Genomic DNA, 20923 nt, shown 5'->3' with positions numbered 1-20923 from the left:
GAGAAGTTTGAGAGAACCGATCTACCTTTGTATTTTTTAAGTATTATAGAAGCATAAAACCAATATAATTTTTTATTGACAAATCTACCATAAATGAACAACAATTTTATACCCTGGCCCAGAAATGCTGGCCAAGCCCAAAATGAATAAAACCTAATTAAGAGATTTAACATAATCCACATCTATCCGACCTTGATGAGGTCAGACATAGTGATAAAAAGACCGGCTCTACTTATCCAAATAAGTAATTAACTTTTAAGATATCTCTCATTTATCTAGAAGGGAGATCTCAATGTCTTTAGAAAAAGGAAACGGTAATCTACCAACAAAGATGGAACTCAGGTTGTTATCAATTCTACTATAAATACACTAACACCCTCAGGTATATTCAAAACACAATATAAGAAAACTTGCTTAAACCCTTGCTAACTTAAGTATCGGAATCTCTTATAGATACCACCCCGCACCTCTTCATAAACAACTCGAACGGATTCATCCTCATTGGAGAATACATCGGACAGACACCTTAAAGGTGTTTGGATCTCACATTCAATCCCAAAAGCAACCAGTTTCAGGTAATCCTTGAAACATTGGCATCATTGTTGGGGACCTAGAAGTCTGCACCTTATCATGGTAGACGATCATCTTGAAGACGGACATAGCACCCAAATCTGAACCAGAGCATCATAATGACGGCCATGTGCTTATGATACCTCCACAACCAAATAGAGCAGTTGGCTCTAATGGAGAGGGAACATCCGGAGATCCTCAACCTAGGAGAATCAACTTAGAAATGCATCCACTAGAGAATGAGGAACCTCTATGTCCAATAGAAATCATGGGACTCGTATACGGGCATCACACACGATTAGAGCAACTCGAGCAGGAGATAAAGCGACAAAGAGAAGCTGAAAGAGAATTACAAAGGGAGATGCGACAACATAGAGAATTAGAAGAAAAGCTTTCGAAATTAGATGCCGACCAAAGAAATCGGAGCAATCATGCAGATTGGGAAGACTACCCTATGGAGGAGGAGATCCATTCATAGAAGAGATCATGTGGGCTAGAGTTCCTAAGAATTTTAAAAGCCACAATATGGACCTCTATGATGGGACGATCGACCCGAGACACCACCTCAGTAACTTCAAAAGTCGGATGTACTTAGCCGACGCGTCTGATGCGATCTGATACGGAAAAATTTAATCTTCCGCAATAACTACCGGCAAGTGTACCGGGTCATATCACGTAATAAAACTCACTAAGAGTGAGGTCGATACCACAAGGATTAAAGGATTAAGCAAGCAATAGTTGATTAATTATTCTAGTTAGATTATCATAATTGTGATGATAAGCAACAATAAATGTAAATGACTTGAAATTAAATGAAAGCAATAAAGAACAAGAAAGTAAATGACAAGAATGTAAAGTGATGAAAATTAAATTGCAAGAATGTAGATGACTAGAAAGTAAAACCAAGTGAAGCATTTCTACAAACAGTTGGAAGGCATAAATGCGCAAAAGTAAATAAAGCCATAAATGTGCATAAGTAAATGACAAGAATTAAAGACAAGAAGTAAATAACAAGAATTAAGAATGAAATTAACATTGGGATCAAGAGATATTACATTCTTAGGATCAATAGTTTTCATCTCCTCTTCAATCATGCAATCATTGATCTCTTGGCAATCATGAGTGATTGAATCCCAATCCTTTGGTAATTCAATCTCTCTAACCTTGAACAATTGTCAATTCCTTGATCTAATTGCTCATGAGAAGAGATGAAGAATGGTCTCTAATTATACCACACACTTTCCTAAATCCAAGTATTGGGAAGATTAATGTCACAATATCCAATCCAAACCCAAATCTATTCAAGTGTGAGAAAGATTTTCAAGCACAATTGTATAATCCCCTTTCTCAAGGCTCACATAGAATCCATAATGTCCTAAGGCCCTATTTATGAGGCTCTCTTGTCGACGTCTCTAGGAAAAGCTGCCACACCGAAAAACTTCCACCTCCTCGTCCTATACTGTGAGTATCACAAGCTATATGGGCATTTCACCAACAATTGCTATAACTTGAAAAATGTTATAAAAAATTGGTCAAAGAAGGTCGGTTAGAACGATACCTTACAGAAAGGTAAGACGATTTGAGAAAAAGGAAGAGAGGTGATGAAGACGGGGATCAACGAGGCCAACTACCACAAATCCCTGATAGAAACATCCACATGATAGCTGTAGGATTTGCAGGAGGTGGGGTAACTAAGTCTTCTCAAAAAAGACATTTCAAAGAAGTATATCAAGTCAAAGATGAATTCGAAGTTCCGAACTTACCCATAATCTCATTCACCAAAGAAGATGCTCAAGGAGTAACCCCCCGGCCATGATGATCCTATTGTGATTACAATGATACTCACCAATGCAAACCTCCACAGAACTCTGGTAGATCAAGGAAGCTCGGCCAACATATTATTCAAACCTATCTTCGACAAGCTCGAGTTAGAAGAGAAAGAGCTGAGAGCATATCCCGACACCCTTTTCGGGTTAGGGGACACGCCCATCCGACCTCTTGGTTTCATCCCGTTACATACCACTTTTGGTAAAGATTTGAAATCCAGAACTTTAAATATAGACTACATTGTGGTTGATGTAGCTTTAGCCTATAATGCACTGATAGGTCGGAAAATCGACTAGCGGCATTTTCATTCCTCATTTCTGCATGAAATTTTCGACTTCAGAGGGAATTCTACCATAAAAGGAAATTATAGATTGGCACGAAACTGTTATAATGAAAGTTTGAATCTACATGGAGGCATTAAGGGAAAAGAAGTCAACACCATTGAGCTTGGTGGTGTCCGAGCACGAGAAGAACTAAGGCCACAACCTGATAGAAAGACCAAAGAGGTTCAAATTGGAGATCAGGAAAAAAAATGACAAGCATAGAAGCCTACTTGGATAAAGAATTGAAAGCAAATCTTGTTAAGCTCTTATAAAAAAAACTCCGATCTCTTTGCTTGAAAAGCTTTTGACATGCCCGAAATATAGCTTGACCTTGTGAGTCACAAGCTCGCTGTCTACCTGGGTTCACAACTTGTCCAACAAAAGCAGTAAAAGCTCGATCCTAAAAGAGCACAAGTTGCTGAAGAGCAAGTCTAAGATTTATTAGAAGCCGGGTTCATAAGGGAGGTAAAATACCCTTTGTGGCTAGCTAATGTGGTCCTCATGAAAAAAACCAAAACGGAAAGTAAAGAATGTGTGCCGATTATATTAACCTCAATAAAGCTTGTCCTAAAGATCCATATCCACTTTTCAGCTTTGATACCTTGGTAGATTCGGCTTCAGGGTATCGATATTTGTCTTTTATGAACGCATATTCGAGATACAACCAAATTCTGATGTACATGCCAACTCAAGAGAAGACCTCTTTCATCACTCCAAAGGCTAACTATTGTTATGTAGTGATGCCTTTTAGATTAAAAAATGCTAGAGCTACCTATCAGTGACTAATGAATAAGGTGTTTGTATCCCACCTCGGTAAATTGATGGAAGTCTACATTGACGACATACTCATCAAAACAAAAGAAGATACCAACCTCTTGTCTGACTTAATCCCTCAAAGTATACTTTCACAGTGGAAGCCAGGTACTTCTTAGGCTTCATGCTCACTCAAAGGGGCCTTGAAGCCAACCCGGACAAATGCAAAGCAATACTTGAGATGAAAAGCCTGACTTATCTTAAAGAAGTCCAACAATTAATGGGAGGCTAGCAGCCTTATCCAGATTTTCAGCAGGATCAGCTCTGAAATCTATATCCCTATTCTCAATACTCAAGAAAGGATGTCAATTCGAATGGACTCAGGAATGTGAGTAAGTTTTTTAAGATTTCAAAAATTTTCTGAGTTTGCCACCAATCCTTATCCGACCTATTCAAGGGAAAGAGCTCGTACTGTACCTGGCAGTTACAAATAAAGCCATAGCCTCGGCTCTAGTCTAAGAAGATGAAAACAGACAACAGTTGATTTATTTTGTTAGCAAGGCTCTATAGGGGGGTAGAACTAAACGACTAAAAGATAGAGAAGTTCGTATATGCCTAGTGCTCACCTCTTGAAGGCTCCAACCTTACTTCCAAACTTATACCATAAATGTCCGAACTAATCAACCCATTAAACACATCCTCTAGAAGATGGATATTGTAGGTTGGATGCTATAATAGGCAATAGAGCTGTCCGAGTTTGACTTAAAGTATGAAACTCGAATAGTAATCAAATCCCAATACCTAGCCGACTTTGTGGCCAAATAAATTTGAACTCAAGGAAATACTATGGCCTAGAATTTATACGTAGATGGATCATCCAACAAAGCTAGAAGTGGAGCAGAAATCATTTTGAAGAATGAAGGAACTCGGATAGAACTTTTATTGAAATTTGAGTTTCCAACCTCCAATAATCAAGCAGAGTACGAAGTCATGCTTGCCAGATTAAGGTTGGCCAAAGAAGCTAGGGCGGTAAAATTGATAGTGTTCAGTAACTCTCAAGTAATAACTTCTCAAGTGAATAGGACTTACCAAACTAAAGATCCCAACATAAAAAAATACTTAGAAGAAATACTAGAACAATTAGCTCAATTTCTAGATGTAGAGGTCTGTCACATAGCTCGGAAGTCCGATATACGAGCTAATGCTCTCTCCAAATTGGCTAATACCAAGCCAGGGGGCAACAACAGGAGCTTGATCCAGAAACTCTCTACACACCATCAGTGGCTAAGGAAGTCGATAAGTCAAACACATTGGCTATCTTCAATATAAACTTAGGTTGGATGACCCCTATTATCGAATATCTCAAATTCAATATCATCCCTAAAGAAGAAAGGGAAGCAAGGAGGGACATAAGGGAAGCACAAAACTACCTTGGTTCACAGTGTTCTATACAGAAGAGGAGTATCTATGCCTTTACTAAAGTACGTCCTGACCTCCAAGACTAATGAAGTCTTAGAGGAAGTCCACAACAGCATATGCAGAAACCACTAGTGCACGAAATTGTGATACACAATGGCGCCAACAACTTGGTACGCACAATTGTAATCTCAGCTCTTTTTCACAACTTCGCACAACTAACCAGCAAGTGCACTGGGTCGTTTAAGTAATAAACCTTACGTGAGTAAGGGTCAATCCCATGGAGATTGTTGGCTTGAAGCAAGCTATGGTCATCTTGTAAATCTCAGTCAGACAGATTCAAATGGTTATAGAGTTTTAATAATTAAAATATAAATAAACATAAAATAAAGATAGAGATACTTATGTAATTCATTGGTGGGAATTTCAGATAAGTGTATGGAGATGCCTCATTCCTTTTGAATCTCTGCTTTCCTACTGCCGTCATCCAATCCTTCATACTCCTTTCTATGGCAAGCTGTATGTAGGGCGTCACCGTTGTTAATGGCTACTTCCCATCCTCTCATTGAAGAGGTCCTCTACGGTTTCCCGCATGGCTAATCAGCTATCGGTTCTCGATCATGTAGGAATAGGATTTACTATCCTTTTGCGTCTGTCACCACGCCCTACAGTCGCGAGTTTGAAGCTCGTCACAGTCATCCCATCCCAGATCCTACTCGGAATACCACAGACAAGGTTTAGACTTTTCGGATCTCAAGAATGCTGCCAATGGATTCTAGCTTATACCACGAAGACTCTGATCGCAAGGAATTAAAGGCTCTGTTGTCAGGAGAGGCAATCAAATGCATGGACCAGGCATCCAAGAGATACACACTCTAGCTTTCGCAGGTAGAACGAAAGTGTTTGTCAGGCACGCGTCCATAAGTGAGAATGGTGATAAGTGTCACGGATCATCACATTCATCAGGTTGAAGTACGAATAAATATCTTAGAATGAGAATAAGCATGAATTGAATAGAAAACAGTAGTAATTGCATGAATACTCGAGGAATAGCAGAGCTCCACACCCTTAATCTATGGTGTGTAGAAACTCCACCGTTGAAAGTACATAAGAACAAGGTCTAGGCATGGTCAAATGGCCAGTCTCCCCAAATGGCATATGAATTCGAAAATAGGGAAAAAGACCCCTAGTACAATACTAAAAAGTTCTATTTATACTAAACTAGTTACTAGGGTTACAAAATTAAGTAAATGATGCAGAAATCCACTTCCGGGCCCACTTGGTGTGTGCTTGGGCTGAACATTGAAGCTTTCACGTGTAGAGGTCTTCCTTGGAGTTAAACGCCAGCTTTTATGCCAATTTGGGCGTTTAACTCTGGTTTGTAACGTGTTTCTGGCGTTTTAACTTCAGAGTAGGGCAGAGAAGGGGCGTTTGAACGCCAGTTTGCGTCATCAAAGCTCGAGCAAAGTATGGACTATTATATATTGCTGAAAAGCTCTGAATGTCTAATTTCCAACGCAATTGAGAGCGCACCATTTGGAATTCTGCAACTCCTGAAAATTCACTTCGAGTGCAGAGAGGTCAGAATCCAACAGCATCTGCAGTCCTTTTTCAGCCTCTGAATCATATTTTTGCTTAGGTCCCTCAATTTCAGCCAGAAAATACCTGAAATCACAGAAAAACACTCAAACTCATAGTAAAATCCAGAAATGTAAATTTTGCTTAAAAACTAATAAAAATATACTAAAATCTAACTAAATCATACTAAAAACTATATGAAAATAATGCCAAAAAGCGTATAAATTATCCGCTCATCAACCACCTAGGAGCATGGTCACTAGCTAAGAAAGTGATTTGAACTGGCTTCTTTTGGCTGACCTTACAAGAGGAAGCAATCGACTTCATCAAAAAATGTCTAGCTTGCCAAAAGTATGCTAACTTCCATGTGGCACCTTTAGAAGAGCTCATTAGCATCATCTCACCTTGGCCATTTGCAAAATAGGGCGTAGACTTCTTTGGTCCATTCCCATAAGCTCCTAGGCAAGAGAAATACCTCATAGGAGGGATTGATTATTTTACTAAATGGATCGAGACAGAACCTCTGGCAACCGTTACAACTCAAAGAAGTAAAAAATTTCTCTACAAGAACATTGTCACCCGGTTTGGAGTTCCACCTTTCACCACCACAGACAATGAAACTCAATTTACTGGCTCAGCATTCAGAAGTTTGGTGGTAAGCCTCAAAATTAAGCACCAGTTCACGTAGATAGAATACTCTCAAATTAATGGACAAGCAGAAGCTATAAATAAGTCATATTGGCTGGGCTAAATCGTCGACTACAAGACGCAACGGGAGCATGAGCCGAAGAGCTCCCTCAAGTCTTGTGGCTTTATCGAATAACCTCCCACTCAAAAACTAGGAAATCTTCTTTCCGACTTACTTATGACATAGAAGCCATGATCCCTATAGAAGTCAATGAAGAATCTCCAAGGTTTAGAATCTACGATAAAGTAGGAAACGTCCGAGCTCAAAAGGAAGAACTCGACCTTCTACTAGAAGTCCAAGAACAAGCTCGGATAAAGGAGGAGTCATTGAAACAAAGCTATCCAGAAACACAAACTAAAGCCGGGGAACATGCAGAGACTCAAGGAGATTCTCATTAGGATAGTTTTTAGTTTTTAGATCTGATTTAACTCCTCCTCTAGGTTTTCACACTACACATTCATAATTCTTAGAATTTTTATTTGCTTTTGGATTTGGATATTGAGAAGAGTTGTTACCTCCACCAAGACTTCATCATTCTAGTTTGTTTTCTTACTTTTCACTTACTCTTTCATATCCTTAATTTGTCCAGAGCTACAATTGGATTCTTTTTAGAGTTTATTAATACAAGAACTATTTTTATTTTTAATTGATCTTTTTGATTATTGTTTATCATATCTTTATTTATTTTCCCTTTTAATTTTATAAAGTCTACATTTATGATAATGGAGTAGTTTCCCAACTTGATTGGGAGTTGATTAAAAGGAAAACCTTCAGTTGGAATACTCAAGAGTCAAATTGTAATTGGGTTTATTGGTGGTTAAATCTCTAGTCACTGATGCTAATCCTTCCTAAGGGAGAGGATTAGAACTTGTGAATAGAAGTTGACTTCCAACTTACTTGACCTTCCTTTATTCAGTAAAGGATAACTATCTGGAAACAACTACCAATTATCATTTGATCTTGAGAGAAATCCAACAAGGATAGAACTTCCAATTAATCTTCTCCCGGTCAAGATCTTTATTTAAATTATATAAATTCTCTTATTTATTTTCCTGTTTCTCAAACTCAAAATTTCTTGGAAAACCTCTGACCAATAAGCTACACTCTTTTGTCAACTCGTTGGGAGATGACCTGTGATTTATACTCCTAGTATTTTTATTCTAATTTTGTGACAACCCTTTTAAATTGATAAGCGGATTTTCATTAGTTAAAAACTGTACTTGCAACGTATTTATTCCATTAAATTCTTAATCGGTCAATTTCCGCCTCCGTCAATTTTTGGCGCCGTTGCCGGGGAGTTGCAATAGTGTGCTAATTTATTGGTTAGAATTTATTTATTTGCATTTTATTTTGTTTTGTTTTATCGCCATGAGCTGTATGTTTCTTTCATTGAATGACGCGTTCACTACCTGATCCGAGCTTAGCCACTTTTGATCCCGAAATCGAAAACCTCTTTCACGTATTAGGCAAGCTCGACGTCGGTTAGCCTCTGAGGGTGGTGAAGTGATTGTTATCGATTCACCAGTCTCATCTGAGGGTTAATCTGAACCGCCATTTGAGGAAGAAACAAGCTCATTTACTACTGATTCAGTTGATTCACGTGCAGGTAACATGGCAGAACCTAGGAGGATTACTCTCCAGGAAGTTGGAGCACCAGATTTTACACTGCAGCCGTATCAAGTGCATCACCAAACGGTTGTTGCAGATTTTGAACTGAAAACTGTACTAATCAACTTGTTGCCCAAGTTTCATGGCTTACCTGCTCAAGAGCCTATTAAGCACCTTAGGAATTTCCAAACAGCCTGTTCTACTGTTAGGTGTCATGGTGCGGATGAAACTCCTATTCTGTTAACCGCCTTCCCATTTTCTCTTGAGGGAAAGGCGAGGGAATGGTACTACACCCAACCTGAAGCGACTGTTACTAACCGGGATATGCTTAGAAGAGAATTTTTGGAGAAATACTTTCCAGTTGAAGTTACTGATATATTGAGGAAAGAAATTTCTATGACTATTCAAGGCAAATTCGAGACTCTCTACGAATATTGGGAGCGCTTCAACAATCTCCTGGACGCATGCCCCCATCACATGATCAACAAGATGGTGTTGATCAGCTACTTCACACAAGGCATGAAGCCTCAAGATAAGACCACATTGGAAGGTGCTAGTAATGGTTCTATGAAAAAGTACAAGACCAAAGATGAAGCATGGCAATTGATCAGTGACTTAGCTGAGTCCACTAGGAATCACTGGCATAGGCACAACCACTCAAAAGCTGTTGCTGAAGTTTCTTCTAGCAAAAAGACTTATGCTCTAACCCAGAGTATATGTGAAATGACCAACCTACTGAAACAGATGCAGTTGAATCAACAACAGGTGCAACAAGCTCAGCCTCCCCCACCACAACAAAGCCAAAAGTTGGTTCCACAAAGAGTTTGTGGGATCTGTGCTGATTATAGTCATTATACCAATGAATGTCCGCAGCTCCAACAGGAAGACAACACTGTGGCAGCCACTCACAACTTCTATGACTGCCCAAATCAAGGATACAATCAAGGTGGCAACTACAACCAAGGTGGCAACTACAACCATGGATGGCAAGACAATCCAACCAAGGTTGGAGAGACAATTCTAACCATGGCTGGACGAACAACTATAACAGAGGAGGCAGAGATAACAATGGAAACCAGAGGTGGAATAACAATAACAACAACAGACAGCAGAATTAGAACCAACCTTACAGAGCCCCTCACCTAAGACAGTCTCAAGGACCCCAGCACAACCAACAACAAGTACCTCATATCACTTATTCAAATTCCTCATCAAATGACGAGATGCTCCGTTCTCTCGCACAAGGACAACAAGACATGCACACGCAGCTGAGTTCTACTTTGAATGGTCTAACTGCCACTTTACAAGCTCTTGTCTCCTGGTTAGATTCATCACCTAGTTCCACCAATCAACTTGCAAGCTCCAGTGGAATTCCTTCTCAACCTCTACCTAACTCCAAGGGTGGCATCAATGCCATCACTTTGAGGTCCGGAACCACATTGCAGGAGAGGAACCAGGAGGAGCCAAGCTCAATAGTACACGTCCCAGCTGAGGATGTGGTGGAAGTGAAAGATGCTAAAGAGGAAGAGGACGTACAGAATATAGTTGAAGAAGAAGCAGCTCAACCACAGAATGAAACACCAAAGGATGCAGAAGCTGCAAACAACGCCCTCCATATTCCCTACCCACAACTTGCAAGGAAGCCCAGAAAGCAGATGGAACTTGATCCCAAAGTGGTAGAAATATTCAAAAAGGTCGAGGTAACTGTTTCCCTTTTTTATGTTATTCAGTAGGTACCTAAATATGCAAAGTTTGTAAAAGATTTGTGCATACATAAAGATAAAATTAATAAATTTGAAACTATTTCTTTAGGTAGTTCTATATCTGCTTTAATGGGAAATATACCTGAAAAATGCAGTGATCCAGGTCCATGTATGGTTAACTGTACCATTGGAGGTGTAATTTTTTCTAACTGCATGTGTGATTTAGGAGCGTGCATGAGTATTATGCCTTTGTCTATATATGATGCTTTGAGGCTCCCTCCCTTAAAAAGGTCAGCAGCTCGTTTTGTGTTAGCAGATAAGAGCATTATTATAGTGGCTGAAATTGCTGAAGATGTATTGGGGAGCATTAAGGGGCTCACATTTCCCATTGACTTCTATATCTTGGAGATGCCCCAAAATGACTCAGGAAAGCCATCATCCATCCTACTTGGAAGACCCTTCTTGAAGACTTCAAAGTTCAAGATGGATGCCTTTTCAGGAACCTATAGACGACTGAGCAGTGAGCTTCAATCTGAATGAAGCTATGAAGCATCCTCTGGAAGATCATTCAATATTCTAATGCGACATTATTGATGAGATTGTAGCTACAGTTCACCAGGAGGAAATAGAAGAGAAGCACATGGAGCAAGGTCCAAGTGTGGGGATATCCTCTGAACAAAATGAAAATGCCTTGCCATTATCATTAGCTCCAGAAGGTCTAGAGCCTAGCCATGAGCAGAAATTGGAATTAAAGCCCCTTCCTTCACACCTCAAGTATGCTTACCTTGAGGATAAGCAGAAGTTCCCAGTTATTATTGCAAGGGAGCTCACTTTCCAATAGGAAGAACAACTGCTTAGTGTGTTGAGGAATCATATGAAAGCAGTTGGATGGAGTTTGGCGGATATAGTAGGCATCAGCCCTCAAGTTTATGAACACAGAATATTCTTAGAAAAAGGAGCAAAGCCTGTCCGTCAGCCTCAAAGAAAATTGAATCCCACCATCTTAGAAGTTGTCAAGAAAGAAGTAACCAGACTACTTGAAGCAGATATCATTTACTCCATTTCAGATAGTGAATGGGTCAGTCCAGTACAAGTGGTGCCCAAGAAGTCTGGAGTCACAACAGTGAAGAATGAGCATGGAGAGCTTCTGACAACCAGAGTGTAGCATTCATGGAGAGTTTGCATTGACTATAGGCGTCTAAACCAAGCCACTCGTAAGGATCACTACCCCTTATCTTTTATTGATCAGATGCTTGATCGCCTGTCAGGTAAATCTCATTATTTCTTTTTAGATGGTTATACAGGTTATTTTCAAATCCATATAACTCCTGAAGATCAGGAAAAGACTACTTTTACATGTCCTTTTGGAACTTATACTTATAAAAGAATGCTCTTTGGCCTATGCAATACACCAGCTACTTTCCAAAGGTGTATGATGAGTCTTTTCTCTGATCTCATAGAGAACTGTATGAAAGTTTTTATGGATGACGTTAGCGTATATGGTGATTCATTTAGGCTTTGCTTGGATAGTTTATCTAGAGTTTTAGACATGTATGTTAGTTCAAACCTTGTTTTAAATTTTGAAAAATGTCACTTTATGGTCAAACAAGGTATTGTTCTAGGACACGTTGTTTCTAATACTGGTATCTCTGTAGATCCAGCAAAGGTAGATGTCATTTCTAGTTTACCTTACCCTCCTCTGTGAGGGAAGTTCGTTTGTTCCTTGGCCACGCAGGTTTTTACAGGAGATTTATTAAGGACTTCAGTAAGGTAGCATTGCCATTATCCAGACTACTGTAGAAAGATATTAAGTTCGAGTTCAGTGAGAATTGCGTACAAGCGTTTGATAAGCTAAAGATCGCCCTGACTCAAGCTCCGATTGTGAGAGGCCCAGACTGGAGCCAACCATTTGAAATCATGTGTGATGCCTCCAATCACGCAGTAGGAGCAGCGCTGGCTCAACGTGAAGGTAATGATCCTTTTGTAATTGCTTATGCGTCTAAGACTTCAGACGCTGCTCAATCTAATTATACTACTACTGAAAAAGAGCTTCTTGCTATTGTTTTTGCTCTGGATAAATTCTGAGCCTATTTACTTGGTGCTAAGGTAGTAGTATACTCAGACCATGCAGCTCTAAAATATTTATTAGCTAAAAAGGAGTCCAAACCAAGGTTAATATGTTGGATACTACTGCTGCAAGAATTTGATTTAGAAATTAAGGATAGGAGTGGTAACCAGAATTTAGTGGCAGACCACTTCAGTCGCCTTGAGCACATTAAGGATGACTCCACTGCTATCAATGATACTTTCCCATTTGATAGCTTACAGGCAGTATCTGAAGTGGTTCCTTGGTATGCGTCGGTAGCTAATTATCTAGTTAGTCACACTTTTTCTCCAAATTTTACTAAGCATCAAAGAGACAAGCTGAAAAGTGAGTCCAAATATTATTTATGGGATGATCCATATTTATGGAGGTGTGGTGCTGACCAAGTAATTAGACGGTGTGTGCCTCAATCAGAATTCTAGTCTATTTTAGGGGCCTGCCACTCATCTGAGAGTGGAGGACATTTTGGCCCTCAAAGAATAGCTAGAAAAATCCTAGACTGCGGATTCTGGTGGCCTACTTTTTTCAAAGATACTGCTGAATTTTGTAAATCTTGTTCCCTTTGCCAAAGGTTTGGTAATATATCCAAGAGGGATGAGATGCCTCAACAGATTATGCTTTTCTGTGAAATTTTTTATGTTTGGGGCATCGACTTCATGGGTCCATTTCCAAATTCTAATGGTCACCTTTATACACTGTTAGCTGTAGATTACGTTTCTAAATGGGTGGAAGCAATTCTTACCCGTACTAATGATGCTAACACTGTTGTTTCCTTTGTGAGAAACCATATTATTTGTCGCTTTGGATCACCACAAGCAATCGTGAGTGATCAAGGCACTCACTTTTGTAACAGGGGACTAACAGGATTACTGAAGAAGCATGGGATAATTCACAAAGTAGCAACTGCCTACCATCCCCAGACCAGTGGGCAAGCCGAGGTATCTAACAAAGAGATAAAGCATGTATTACAGAAGATAGTCAAGCCTCATAGAAAGAACTGGAGCACCAGGCTCCAAGATGTGCTTTGGGCATATCGGACAGCATACAAGACACCAATCGGGATGAGTCCCTTCCGCTTAGTTTATGGAAAGGCATGTCACCTCCCAGTTGAGGTAGAGCACAAAGCCTTCTGGGCGGTAAAAGAATGCAATATGGAATTTGGAAAAGCCAAAGTTGAAAGGAAGTTGCAACTGCAAGAATTAGAAAACCTTTGCCTAGAAGCTTATGAGAACTCCAGGCTGTACAAAGAGAAGGTGAAGGCTATGCATGATAAGCACATCAAGAGGAGAGAGTTCCAACCTGGGGACTTAGTCCTCCTTTACAACTCCAGATTAAGGCTCATGCCAGGCAAGTTGAGACCAAGATGGGACAGTCTCTATCGAGTAGAGAAGGCTGAGCCATACGGAGTCTTTCACTTGAGTCATCCTTCAAGCTCTGAATTCATCAAGGTCAATGGACATCGCTTAAAGCTATATCATGGTGAGAAGATGCAGAAGAACAACGAGCTAGAGATCTTCCTCTTAGAGGATCCACCAACAACAGGAGACTGAGCTAGTGGAGCATCCAACTTAAAGACGTTAAAGCAAAGTGTTGGGTGGGAGACGACCCACCATGGTATGATTGTTCTGTTTCAGTCTTAGTTTTATTTTACTTTATTCTATTTTTATGGTGTTAATGACTTTTCTCTTAATCTCTGCATATAGTCTGTATTCACATTTGCATTTGCATTCTACACACACACACACAAAATGACACGTGACACGACAGCGTCGCCGACGCGTCCGCGTCATATGTGCCTTGGGAAGAGAAAAGAATTTTATAGAAAGTCGTACGAAAGCCTGCTTGGAGGCGTGCCTTTGGCACAAATATGCCCACGCGACCGCATCTCTGACGCGTCCGCGTCGTGGAAAAATGGCCTCCCACGCGTCCGTGTTACCCACGCGAACGTGTGCCCCAAATAAATCGACGTAAAAAGGGTGTATGGCAGAATGTTAGGCTGGAATGGGGCTGGAAGTTGGAACCATGCTAGAAGCACAAGCCCAACCACGCCAACGCGTGACCCATGCGTCCGCGTCATTTTCAAAATATGGCCTTTCATGCAATCGCGTCAACCACGCGAATGCGTCACCCTAAATTTTGGCAAATATACGAATTAAACAGAAAGTTGTGCGTACGCGAGGCTGCTCTGACGCCATTAGCACAATTCACGTCACGCGTTCACATGACCGACGCATCCGCGTCACTTCAAAATTGCGCCAACCGCCCGACCGCGTGCCCCATGCGTCCGCGTCGCCTGCGCCGCACAGTTTATCCAGATCAGCCAAATATCATATCTTTTCTTTCCCAAATCCTAATTTTTCTTTCTCCCTTCTTCTTCCCTTCTTCTTCCTTCCTTCCCTCTTCATTCTTTTCCACTTCTTTCTTGTTTTTCCCCCCTCTTTCTTTTTCCCACTCATCATCAAGGTTCTTTTCTTTCCTTCTTCTCTCTTTACTTTTCCATTTATTATTTTTATTTTCTTCTTCTTTTTTTTCTCTTTCCTTATTTATGTTTTCTTTTTGTTTTTCTTTTTCTTTTTAAACCTTCTTTCTTGGTGTTAGAAATTTATTTGGGTCATTAGTCTCTATATTTTGCTTGTGGATTATTAAGAAATTGTTTGACAATTATATTACTTTTTATAGGGTTGCTTGCATGTTCAATTTAATACTTTCGATAACATATTTACCATGCACGCTATGTGTTTATGAAAAGGCCCGTATGACATTACGCCCTATTATTGGAATTCTTGTATTCTACTACTCTAAATGCTTGCTTTTCACGAAACTCCTTTTATATTTTATTAATTAAATATAATTGCCATTACAAACATATTGTTAGTTTGAAAGACTTGGTAATCTAACTTGGACATTGAATGCTTGATCTATGCTACTCATGCCTTTGCCAGTATGCCAATAAACGTCTTGCATTTAATTGTCATTACATGCACTTGCTATATTTTCATTGATGGACTTTTCACATGTAGTCATGACCATGTGTTAACGACATTCTTCTTTACCGTGCATTGATTACCACCGCTACCGTTTGCTCTCTTGCTCTAACCCTTAGCTTTACAAGTTACTTTCTTTTTCCCTTTTTAGGATGGCCACCAAAAAAATATAAAGAGAAAGCTACTCCTACACCACCGGCAAGGAGAGGAACAAAACGAGCCTTAGTGGCAGAGCCATCTTCAACAGCGGTTAAACCCTCAACAAAACGAATCAAGAGGATCATCAAGGTCGATGAAAAAGAGAAGGCCTCTCCGACAAAGGACGTTGCGCGGTTCATTAACTGCTACTGTGAGCAGATATTCCCCATTCTGACGGAAAAGAACTATAACAATGAGCACCTTCTCATGCTCCTGACCCAAATTGCTGAATTTGTTGAGCCCCGCATTGAGCGAAGACAATGGGGATTCCTACAGAGACAGCCGCGACAAGTTAACCTATCATGGGTAGTTGAATTCTACTCCAACTTTCACTTGCCAACCCTGCAGTCTGTCTATGTCCGTCAGAAGCAAGTTCCCATCATAGAAGAGGCCATTCAAAAAACTTTAGATCTTCCCCCTGCTCCAGAAGGATTGGACACCTTTCAAGAAGCCTCACTCAAGCGCCAGACATACCAATTTGACTGGGACATCGTTCTTAGAGTTATCGCACAACCTGGAAGTAGATGGATTTACGAATACCATCGATCCCGACCAAAAGGGATATCGGCTTCAGCACTTACCTTGGAGGCTCGAGTATGGGCACAGATTATGTCCCATTACATCTTTCCGAGCACACACAAGTCCTCTTTCACTGCTGACATGGTTGTTCTACTCTGGTGTATCATTACAGACCAGCCTCTAAACCTACCAAGACACATCCGGAATGCCATGGGACACGTACAAATTATGGGCAACTTACCTTTTCCCGTCTTGGTCTCAAATCTTGTCTCAACAGCCGGAGTCTCCTACAGGACTGGGGACACCAGAGCCATGCTTCCATGGAGTGATCAGTACGTCCCTACAGGAAATATATCAGACCTCCAGCAGCCACTACCAGCCAACCTGCAGAACAGGCTGAAGACATTCCTCCTTTCACACCACAAGCACCTTCAATAAGTCAGCTACTCCATCAGATCCTGGAGAGGTTGGACCGGCAAGAACAGAAAGCGAAGCTACGAGAGCGGCGTAACCAGCACCGATTCACATACCTCAAGGAGCTGCTTATGGGAAACCACAGACCTGACAAAGACCCAGACACTCCGAACTCCATTTCATTTACCAGCACAGGGAGCCATGACGGTCCCGACTGTGGAGATACTGCTACCAGCCCCCTTTTGTTCCTGACAGATGGCACTGAGGGCGGTGCAAAGTCTTAAGTGTGGGGAGGTCGGTCAGTACCTGACTTCCGGAGGTAACTTCTCTTCCCTAACATCAATAAAGTAGGATATTTAGTTATTTTTCCTTTGATTAGGATAGGATAGATTGTTTAATAATAGGTTATTTGCATGCATATTCTATTTGGTTAAAATATAATGAGTTTCTTTTCAAGACCCTATTCTTGAAAATTTTCACTATTTTAAATCAAAACTTTTTGTGTTAAATTTGTTTGAAGTTGTAATTGGAACATGGTTTTTGAGCTAAAGAACACACAATCCATGAGATTTTGAGCTTATTTATATGGTTACACTATTTAACCATAAACATTTTATTCTTGTGTGTTTACTTCTCTATGATTGTAATTTATATTTTGTTTCATCCTATATGTCCAATATTTAATGTGTTGTATGCATGCATATGATTGAGGCCATTATTTGTTTAGCTCACTTATCCCAAATAAGCCTAACCTTTAAATTACCTTTGTTAGCCACTTTGAACCTTTTAATCCTATTTGTTCTATATTTTACCACATCACTAGCCTCAAGCAGAAAAACAAATTAATTATCCCAAATAGAATCTTTGGATAGCTTAAGATAGAAATTGTGTGTTAATTAAGTTTGGGAAAACTATGGGAACAAGGGTTAATAAGAAAATGTGTCATGATAAAATAATGGAAATTTAGGTACCTACTCATGTAAAATAGAAAATAAAAAAATCCATATGATTTATGATTTATATTGTGTTTAATTGAGTGGTTTTATCAAGTCTTTATCCACTTATCCATATGATTAGCATGATATTACAATTCCTTCCCAAAGTTGTTCTATAGTTGAAAAAATTGCTTCATAGAGATTTTTTTATTGTGTATTTTAATTTTTTTTATACCATTCGATGCCGTGATCTATGTGTTAAATGTTTCAGGTTTCATAGGGCAGGAATGACTTAGATAATGGAAAAGAAGCTTGCAAAAATGGAAGGAACACAATAAATCAAAGAGATGACCAGCAAACACCGACGCAGACGCATGGCTCATGCGATCCCGCGAAATGGAGAAAATCGCAGTGACGCGTTCGCATGCCTGACGCAAATGCGTGGATTGAAATCTGCACGGATGTCGCGTACGCGTGGCAAAGAAAAATGTCAGATGACGCGATCGCGCGGATGACGCGTACGCGTGACATGCGCGATCTGCAGAATTTACAGAACACGTTGGGAGCGATTTTGGGCCGCGTTTTGACCCAGATTTTGGCCCAGAAACACAGACTAAAGCTGGGAAACATGCAGAGACTCAGGGAGATTCTCATTAGAATAGCTTTTAGTTTTTAGATCTGATTTTACTCCTCTTCTAGGTTTTCACACTACACATTCATAATTCTTAGAATTTTTATTTGCTTTTAGATTTAGATATGGAGAAGAGTTGTTACCTCCGCCAAGACTTCGTCATTCTAGTTTGTTTTCTTACTTTTCACTTACTCTTTCATATCCTTAATTTGTCCGGAGCTACAATTGGATTCTTTTTAGAGTTTATTAATACAAGAACTATTTTTATTTTTAATTGATATTTTTTATTATTGTTTATCATGTCTTTATTTATTTTCCCTTTTAATTTTATGAAGTCTACATTTATGATAATGGAGTAGTTTTCCAACTTGATTGGGAGTTGATTAAAAGGAGAACCTTCAGTTAGAATACTCAAGAGTCAAATTGTAATTGGATTTATTGTTGGTTGAATCTCTAGTCACTGACGCTAATCCTTCCGAAGGGAGAGGATTAGAATTTGTGAATAGAAGTTGACTTCCAACTTACTTGACCTTCCTTTATTCAGTAAAGGATAACTAAGTGGAAACAACTACCAATTATCAATTGATCTTGAGAGAAATCCAACAAGGATAGAATTTCCAATTAATCTTCTCCCGGTCAAGATCTTTATTTAAATTATATAAATTCTCTTATTTATTTTCCTATTTCTCAAACTCAAAATTTCTTGAAAAACCTCTGACCAATAAGCTGCACTCTTTTGTCAACTCGTTGGGAGACGACCTGGGATTTATACTCCCAGCATTTTTATTCTAATTTTGTGACAACCCTTTTAAATTGATAAGCAGATTTTCACTAGTTAAGAACTGTACTTGCAACGTATTTATTCCATTAAATTCTTAATCGGTCAATTTTTGCCTCCGTCAAGGGCCTTACAAGATATTTGAAATCTTGGGAAAGGGTTACTTCAAAGTGTCCGACTTACCAGGAAAGGAACTCCCAAGGTCGTGGCACGCATGCAACTTGAAAAAGTACTATAGCTAGAAAGCGCACTTTGCTCCCTAGTGTACTCTTTTTTCCGTCTTCATGGTTTTTTCCTGAGAAGAATTTTCCTGAAAAGAGTTTTAACGAGGCACCATAAGAAAGGCTAAGAGTTAGTAAAATGGGAAAACTCTTAGTAGCAAGAAAGCTTATGTAAATCATTTTCTCATTAATGATAGTTCATTTTTCCATTTATTATCTGACTAACACGCACTAATTTAAACTTGAAAAATCGCAAAAATCATTGCCTGACCTAGATGGTAGGCAAGATGAAGCGACAAGATCCAAATTAGTGTAAGAAATTATACAAGTAGATTATACAAGTAGATCGTGACCTGACCTTATTAAAACAACTTAAAGGTTAGTGAAAAAAGGTGAGTCTAAACTCTCCTCAACCTTCTTTTTTAAACCCTCTGCTATAGCACAAGCAACCTGTGATTGCTTCACCCTCTCCTGAGCTTTGGAAAGATTGAACACAAGAACTTCCTTCTCTTTTACCAACTCCAACTTAGCATCCCGTAAAGATGCCATCTCAGCTTTCAAATCAGGCAAAGTTCGCTGAGTGGCACCAATGGAAGTCTCCTCAAGTTGTCTCAATAAAGTCGAGCCTACCCTAGCCATCCTTATCCCACCTCAGGCTAAGACTTGAAGGTGATTTTTAATAGAAACGTCATCCATACTAATAAAGCTATTGGGAAGGATGTGTTTCTCACAAAAATCCACAACATCAAAGCCTTGTTCACATGCACTTCTTGATTTCGAAGTTACATGCTTCTTAGGTTTTTATTTGAGAAAAGGAAGGGCAAGGAGACTCGTCTGAATACCAGAATCAACAGGACGAGTAAAACAATGAGTCAGGTCAGAAACGACCTTAACCGAGCAGAAGCACCTGAATTTAATTTTGAGGGAGAAGAGGGATCGCTCGTTTCACCGACCTCCTTCAGCTGGATAACTTGTGCAACATCGTTCTTCTTAGCTGTGCAAAGAGTTTTTAGTGCGGCCACCTTACCAGTCATCTTTTCTGCAAGGTATCAAAGTTGAATCGCATCAGTGTAAAGAGTAATTGATAAAAATATCTACAAAATGTAAAGAAATACTACTTAGTTCAGAACGTATATGGCTTGATTTTCCTAGTAAAATTTTCTTGGTGTCCAGATTGAGAGCTCAGTCCCAGCACTCCTGGAATAAGACAACTACACACTTCTCTACTTCATCCAAGTCATCAAGGTTATACTTAACAACTATGGGGTTCTCCTTCCAGTACAAGCTAAAAAGGGCTTCATCCCTCTCATTAAGGAAAGATCAGAAACCCTCAATAGATCGAATTTTGAAGAAGTACTTTTTGAAATCATGGAAAGAATTGTCAAAAATGGCAAAGAACTTTCTCTCCTGTACAACTTGGAAAGGTGACCCAGCCCTCCTTCTTAGAACTAAAGAGAAAACTTTCGAAGAAGGGAGGACGTCAAGTTCATGGCAAAATAATTGATAAATTTTCAAAAAACCCAAAGAGTTGGAGTGGAGTTGAGAAGGGGCAACTTTACAAAGTCTAAGGATCTCGGACTCAAAGACAGAAAGGGAAGTCTAACCCCAACTTTGTGAAAAAATATTCATACACATATATGAAATGGCAACTACGATTTCATACTTGTCAAATC

Source organism: Arachis hypogaea, chromosome 3, assembly GCF_003086295.3.
Source record: "Arachis hypogaea cultivar Tifrunner chromosome 3, arahy.Tifrunner.gnm2.J5K5, whole genome shotgun sequence".
NCBI classification, from domain to species: domain Eukaryota; kingdom Viridiplantae; phylum Streptophyta; class Magnoliopsida; order Fabales; family Fabaceae; genus Arachis; species Arachis hypogaea.
Note: the sequence above shows the minus strand (reverse complement) of the source record.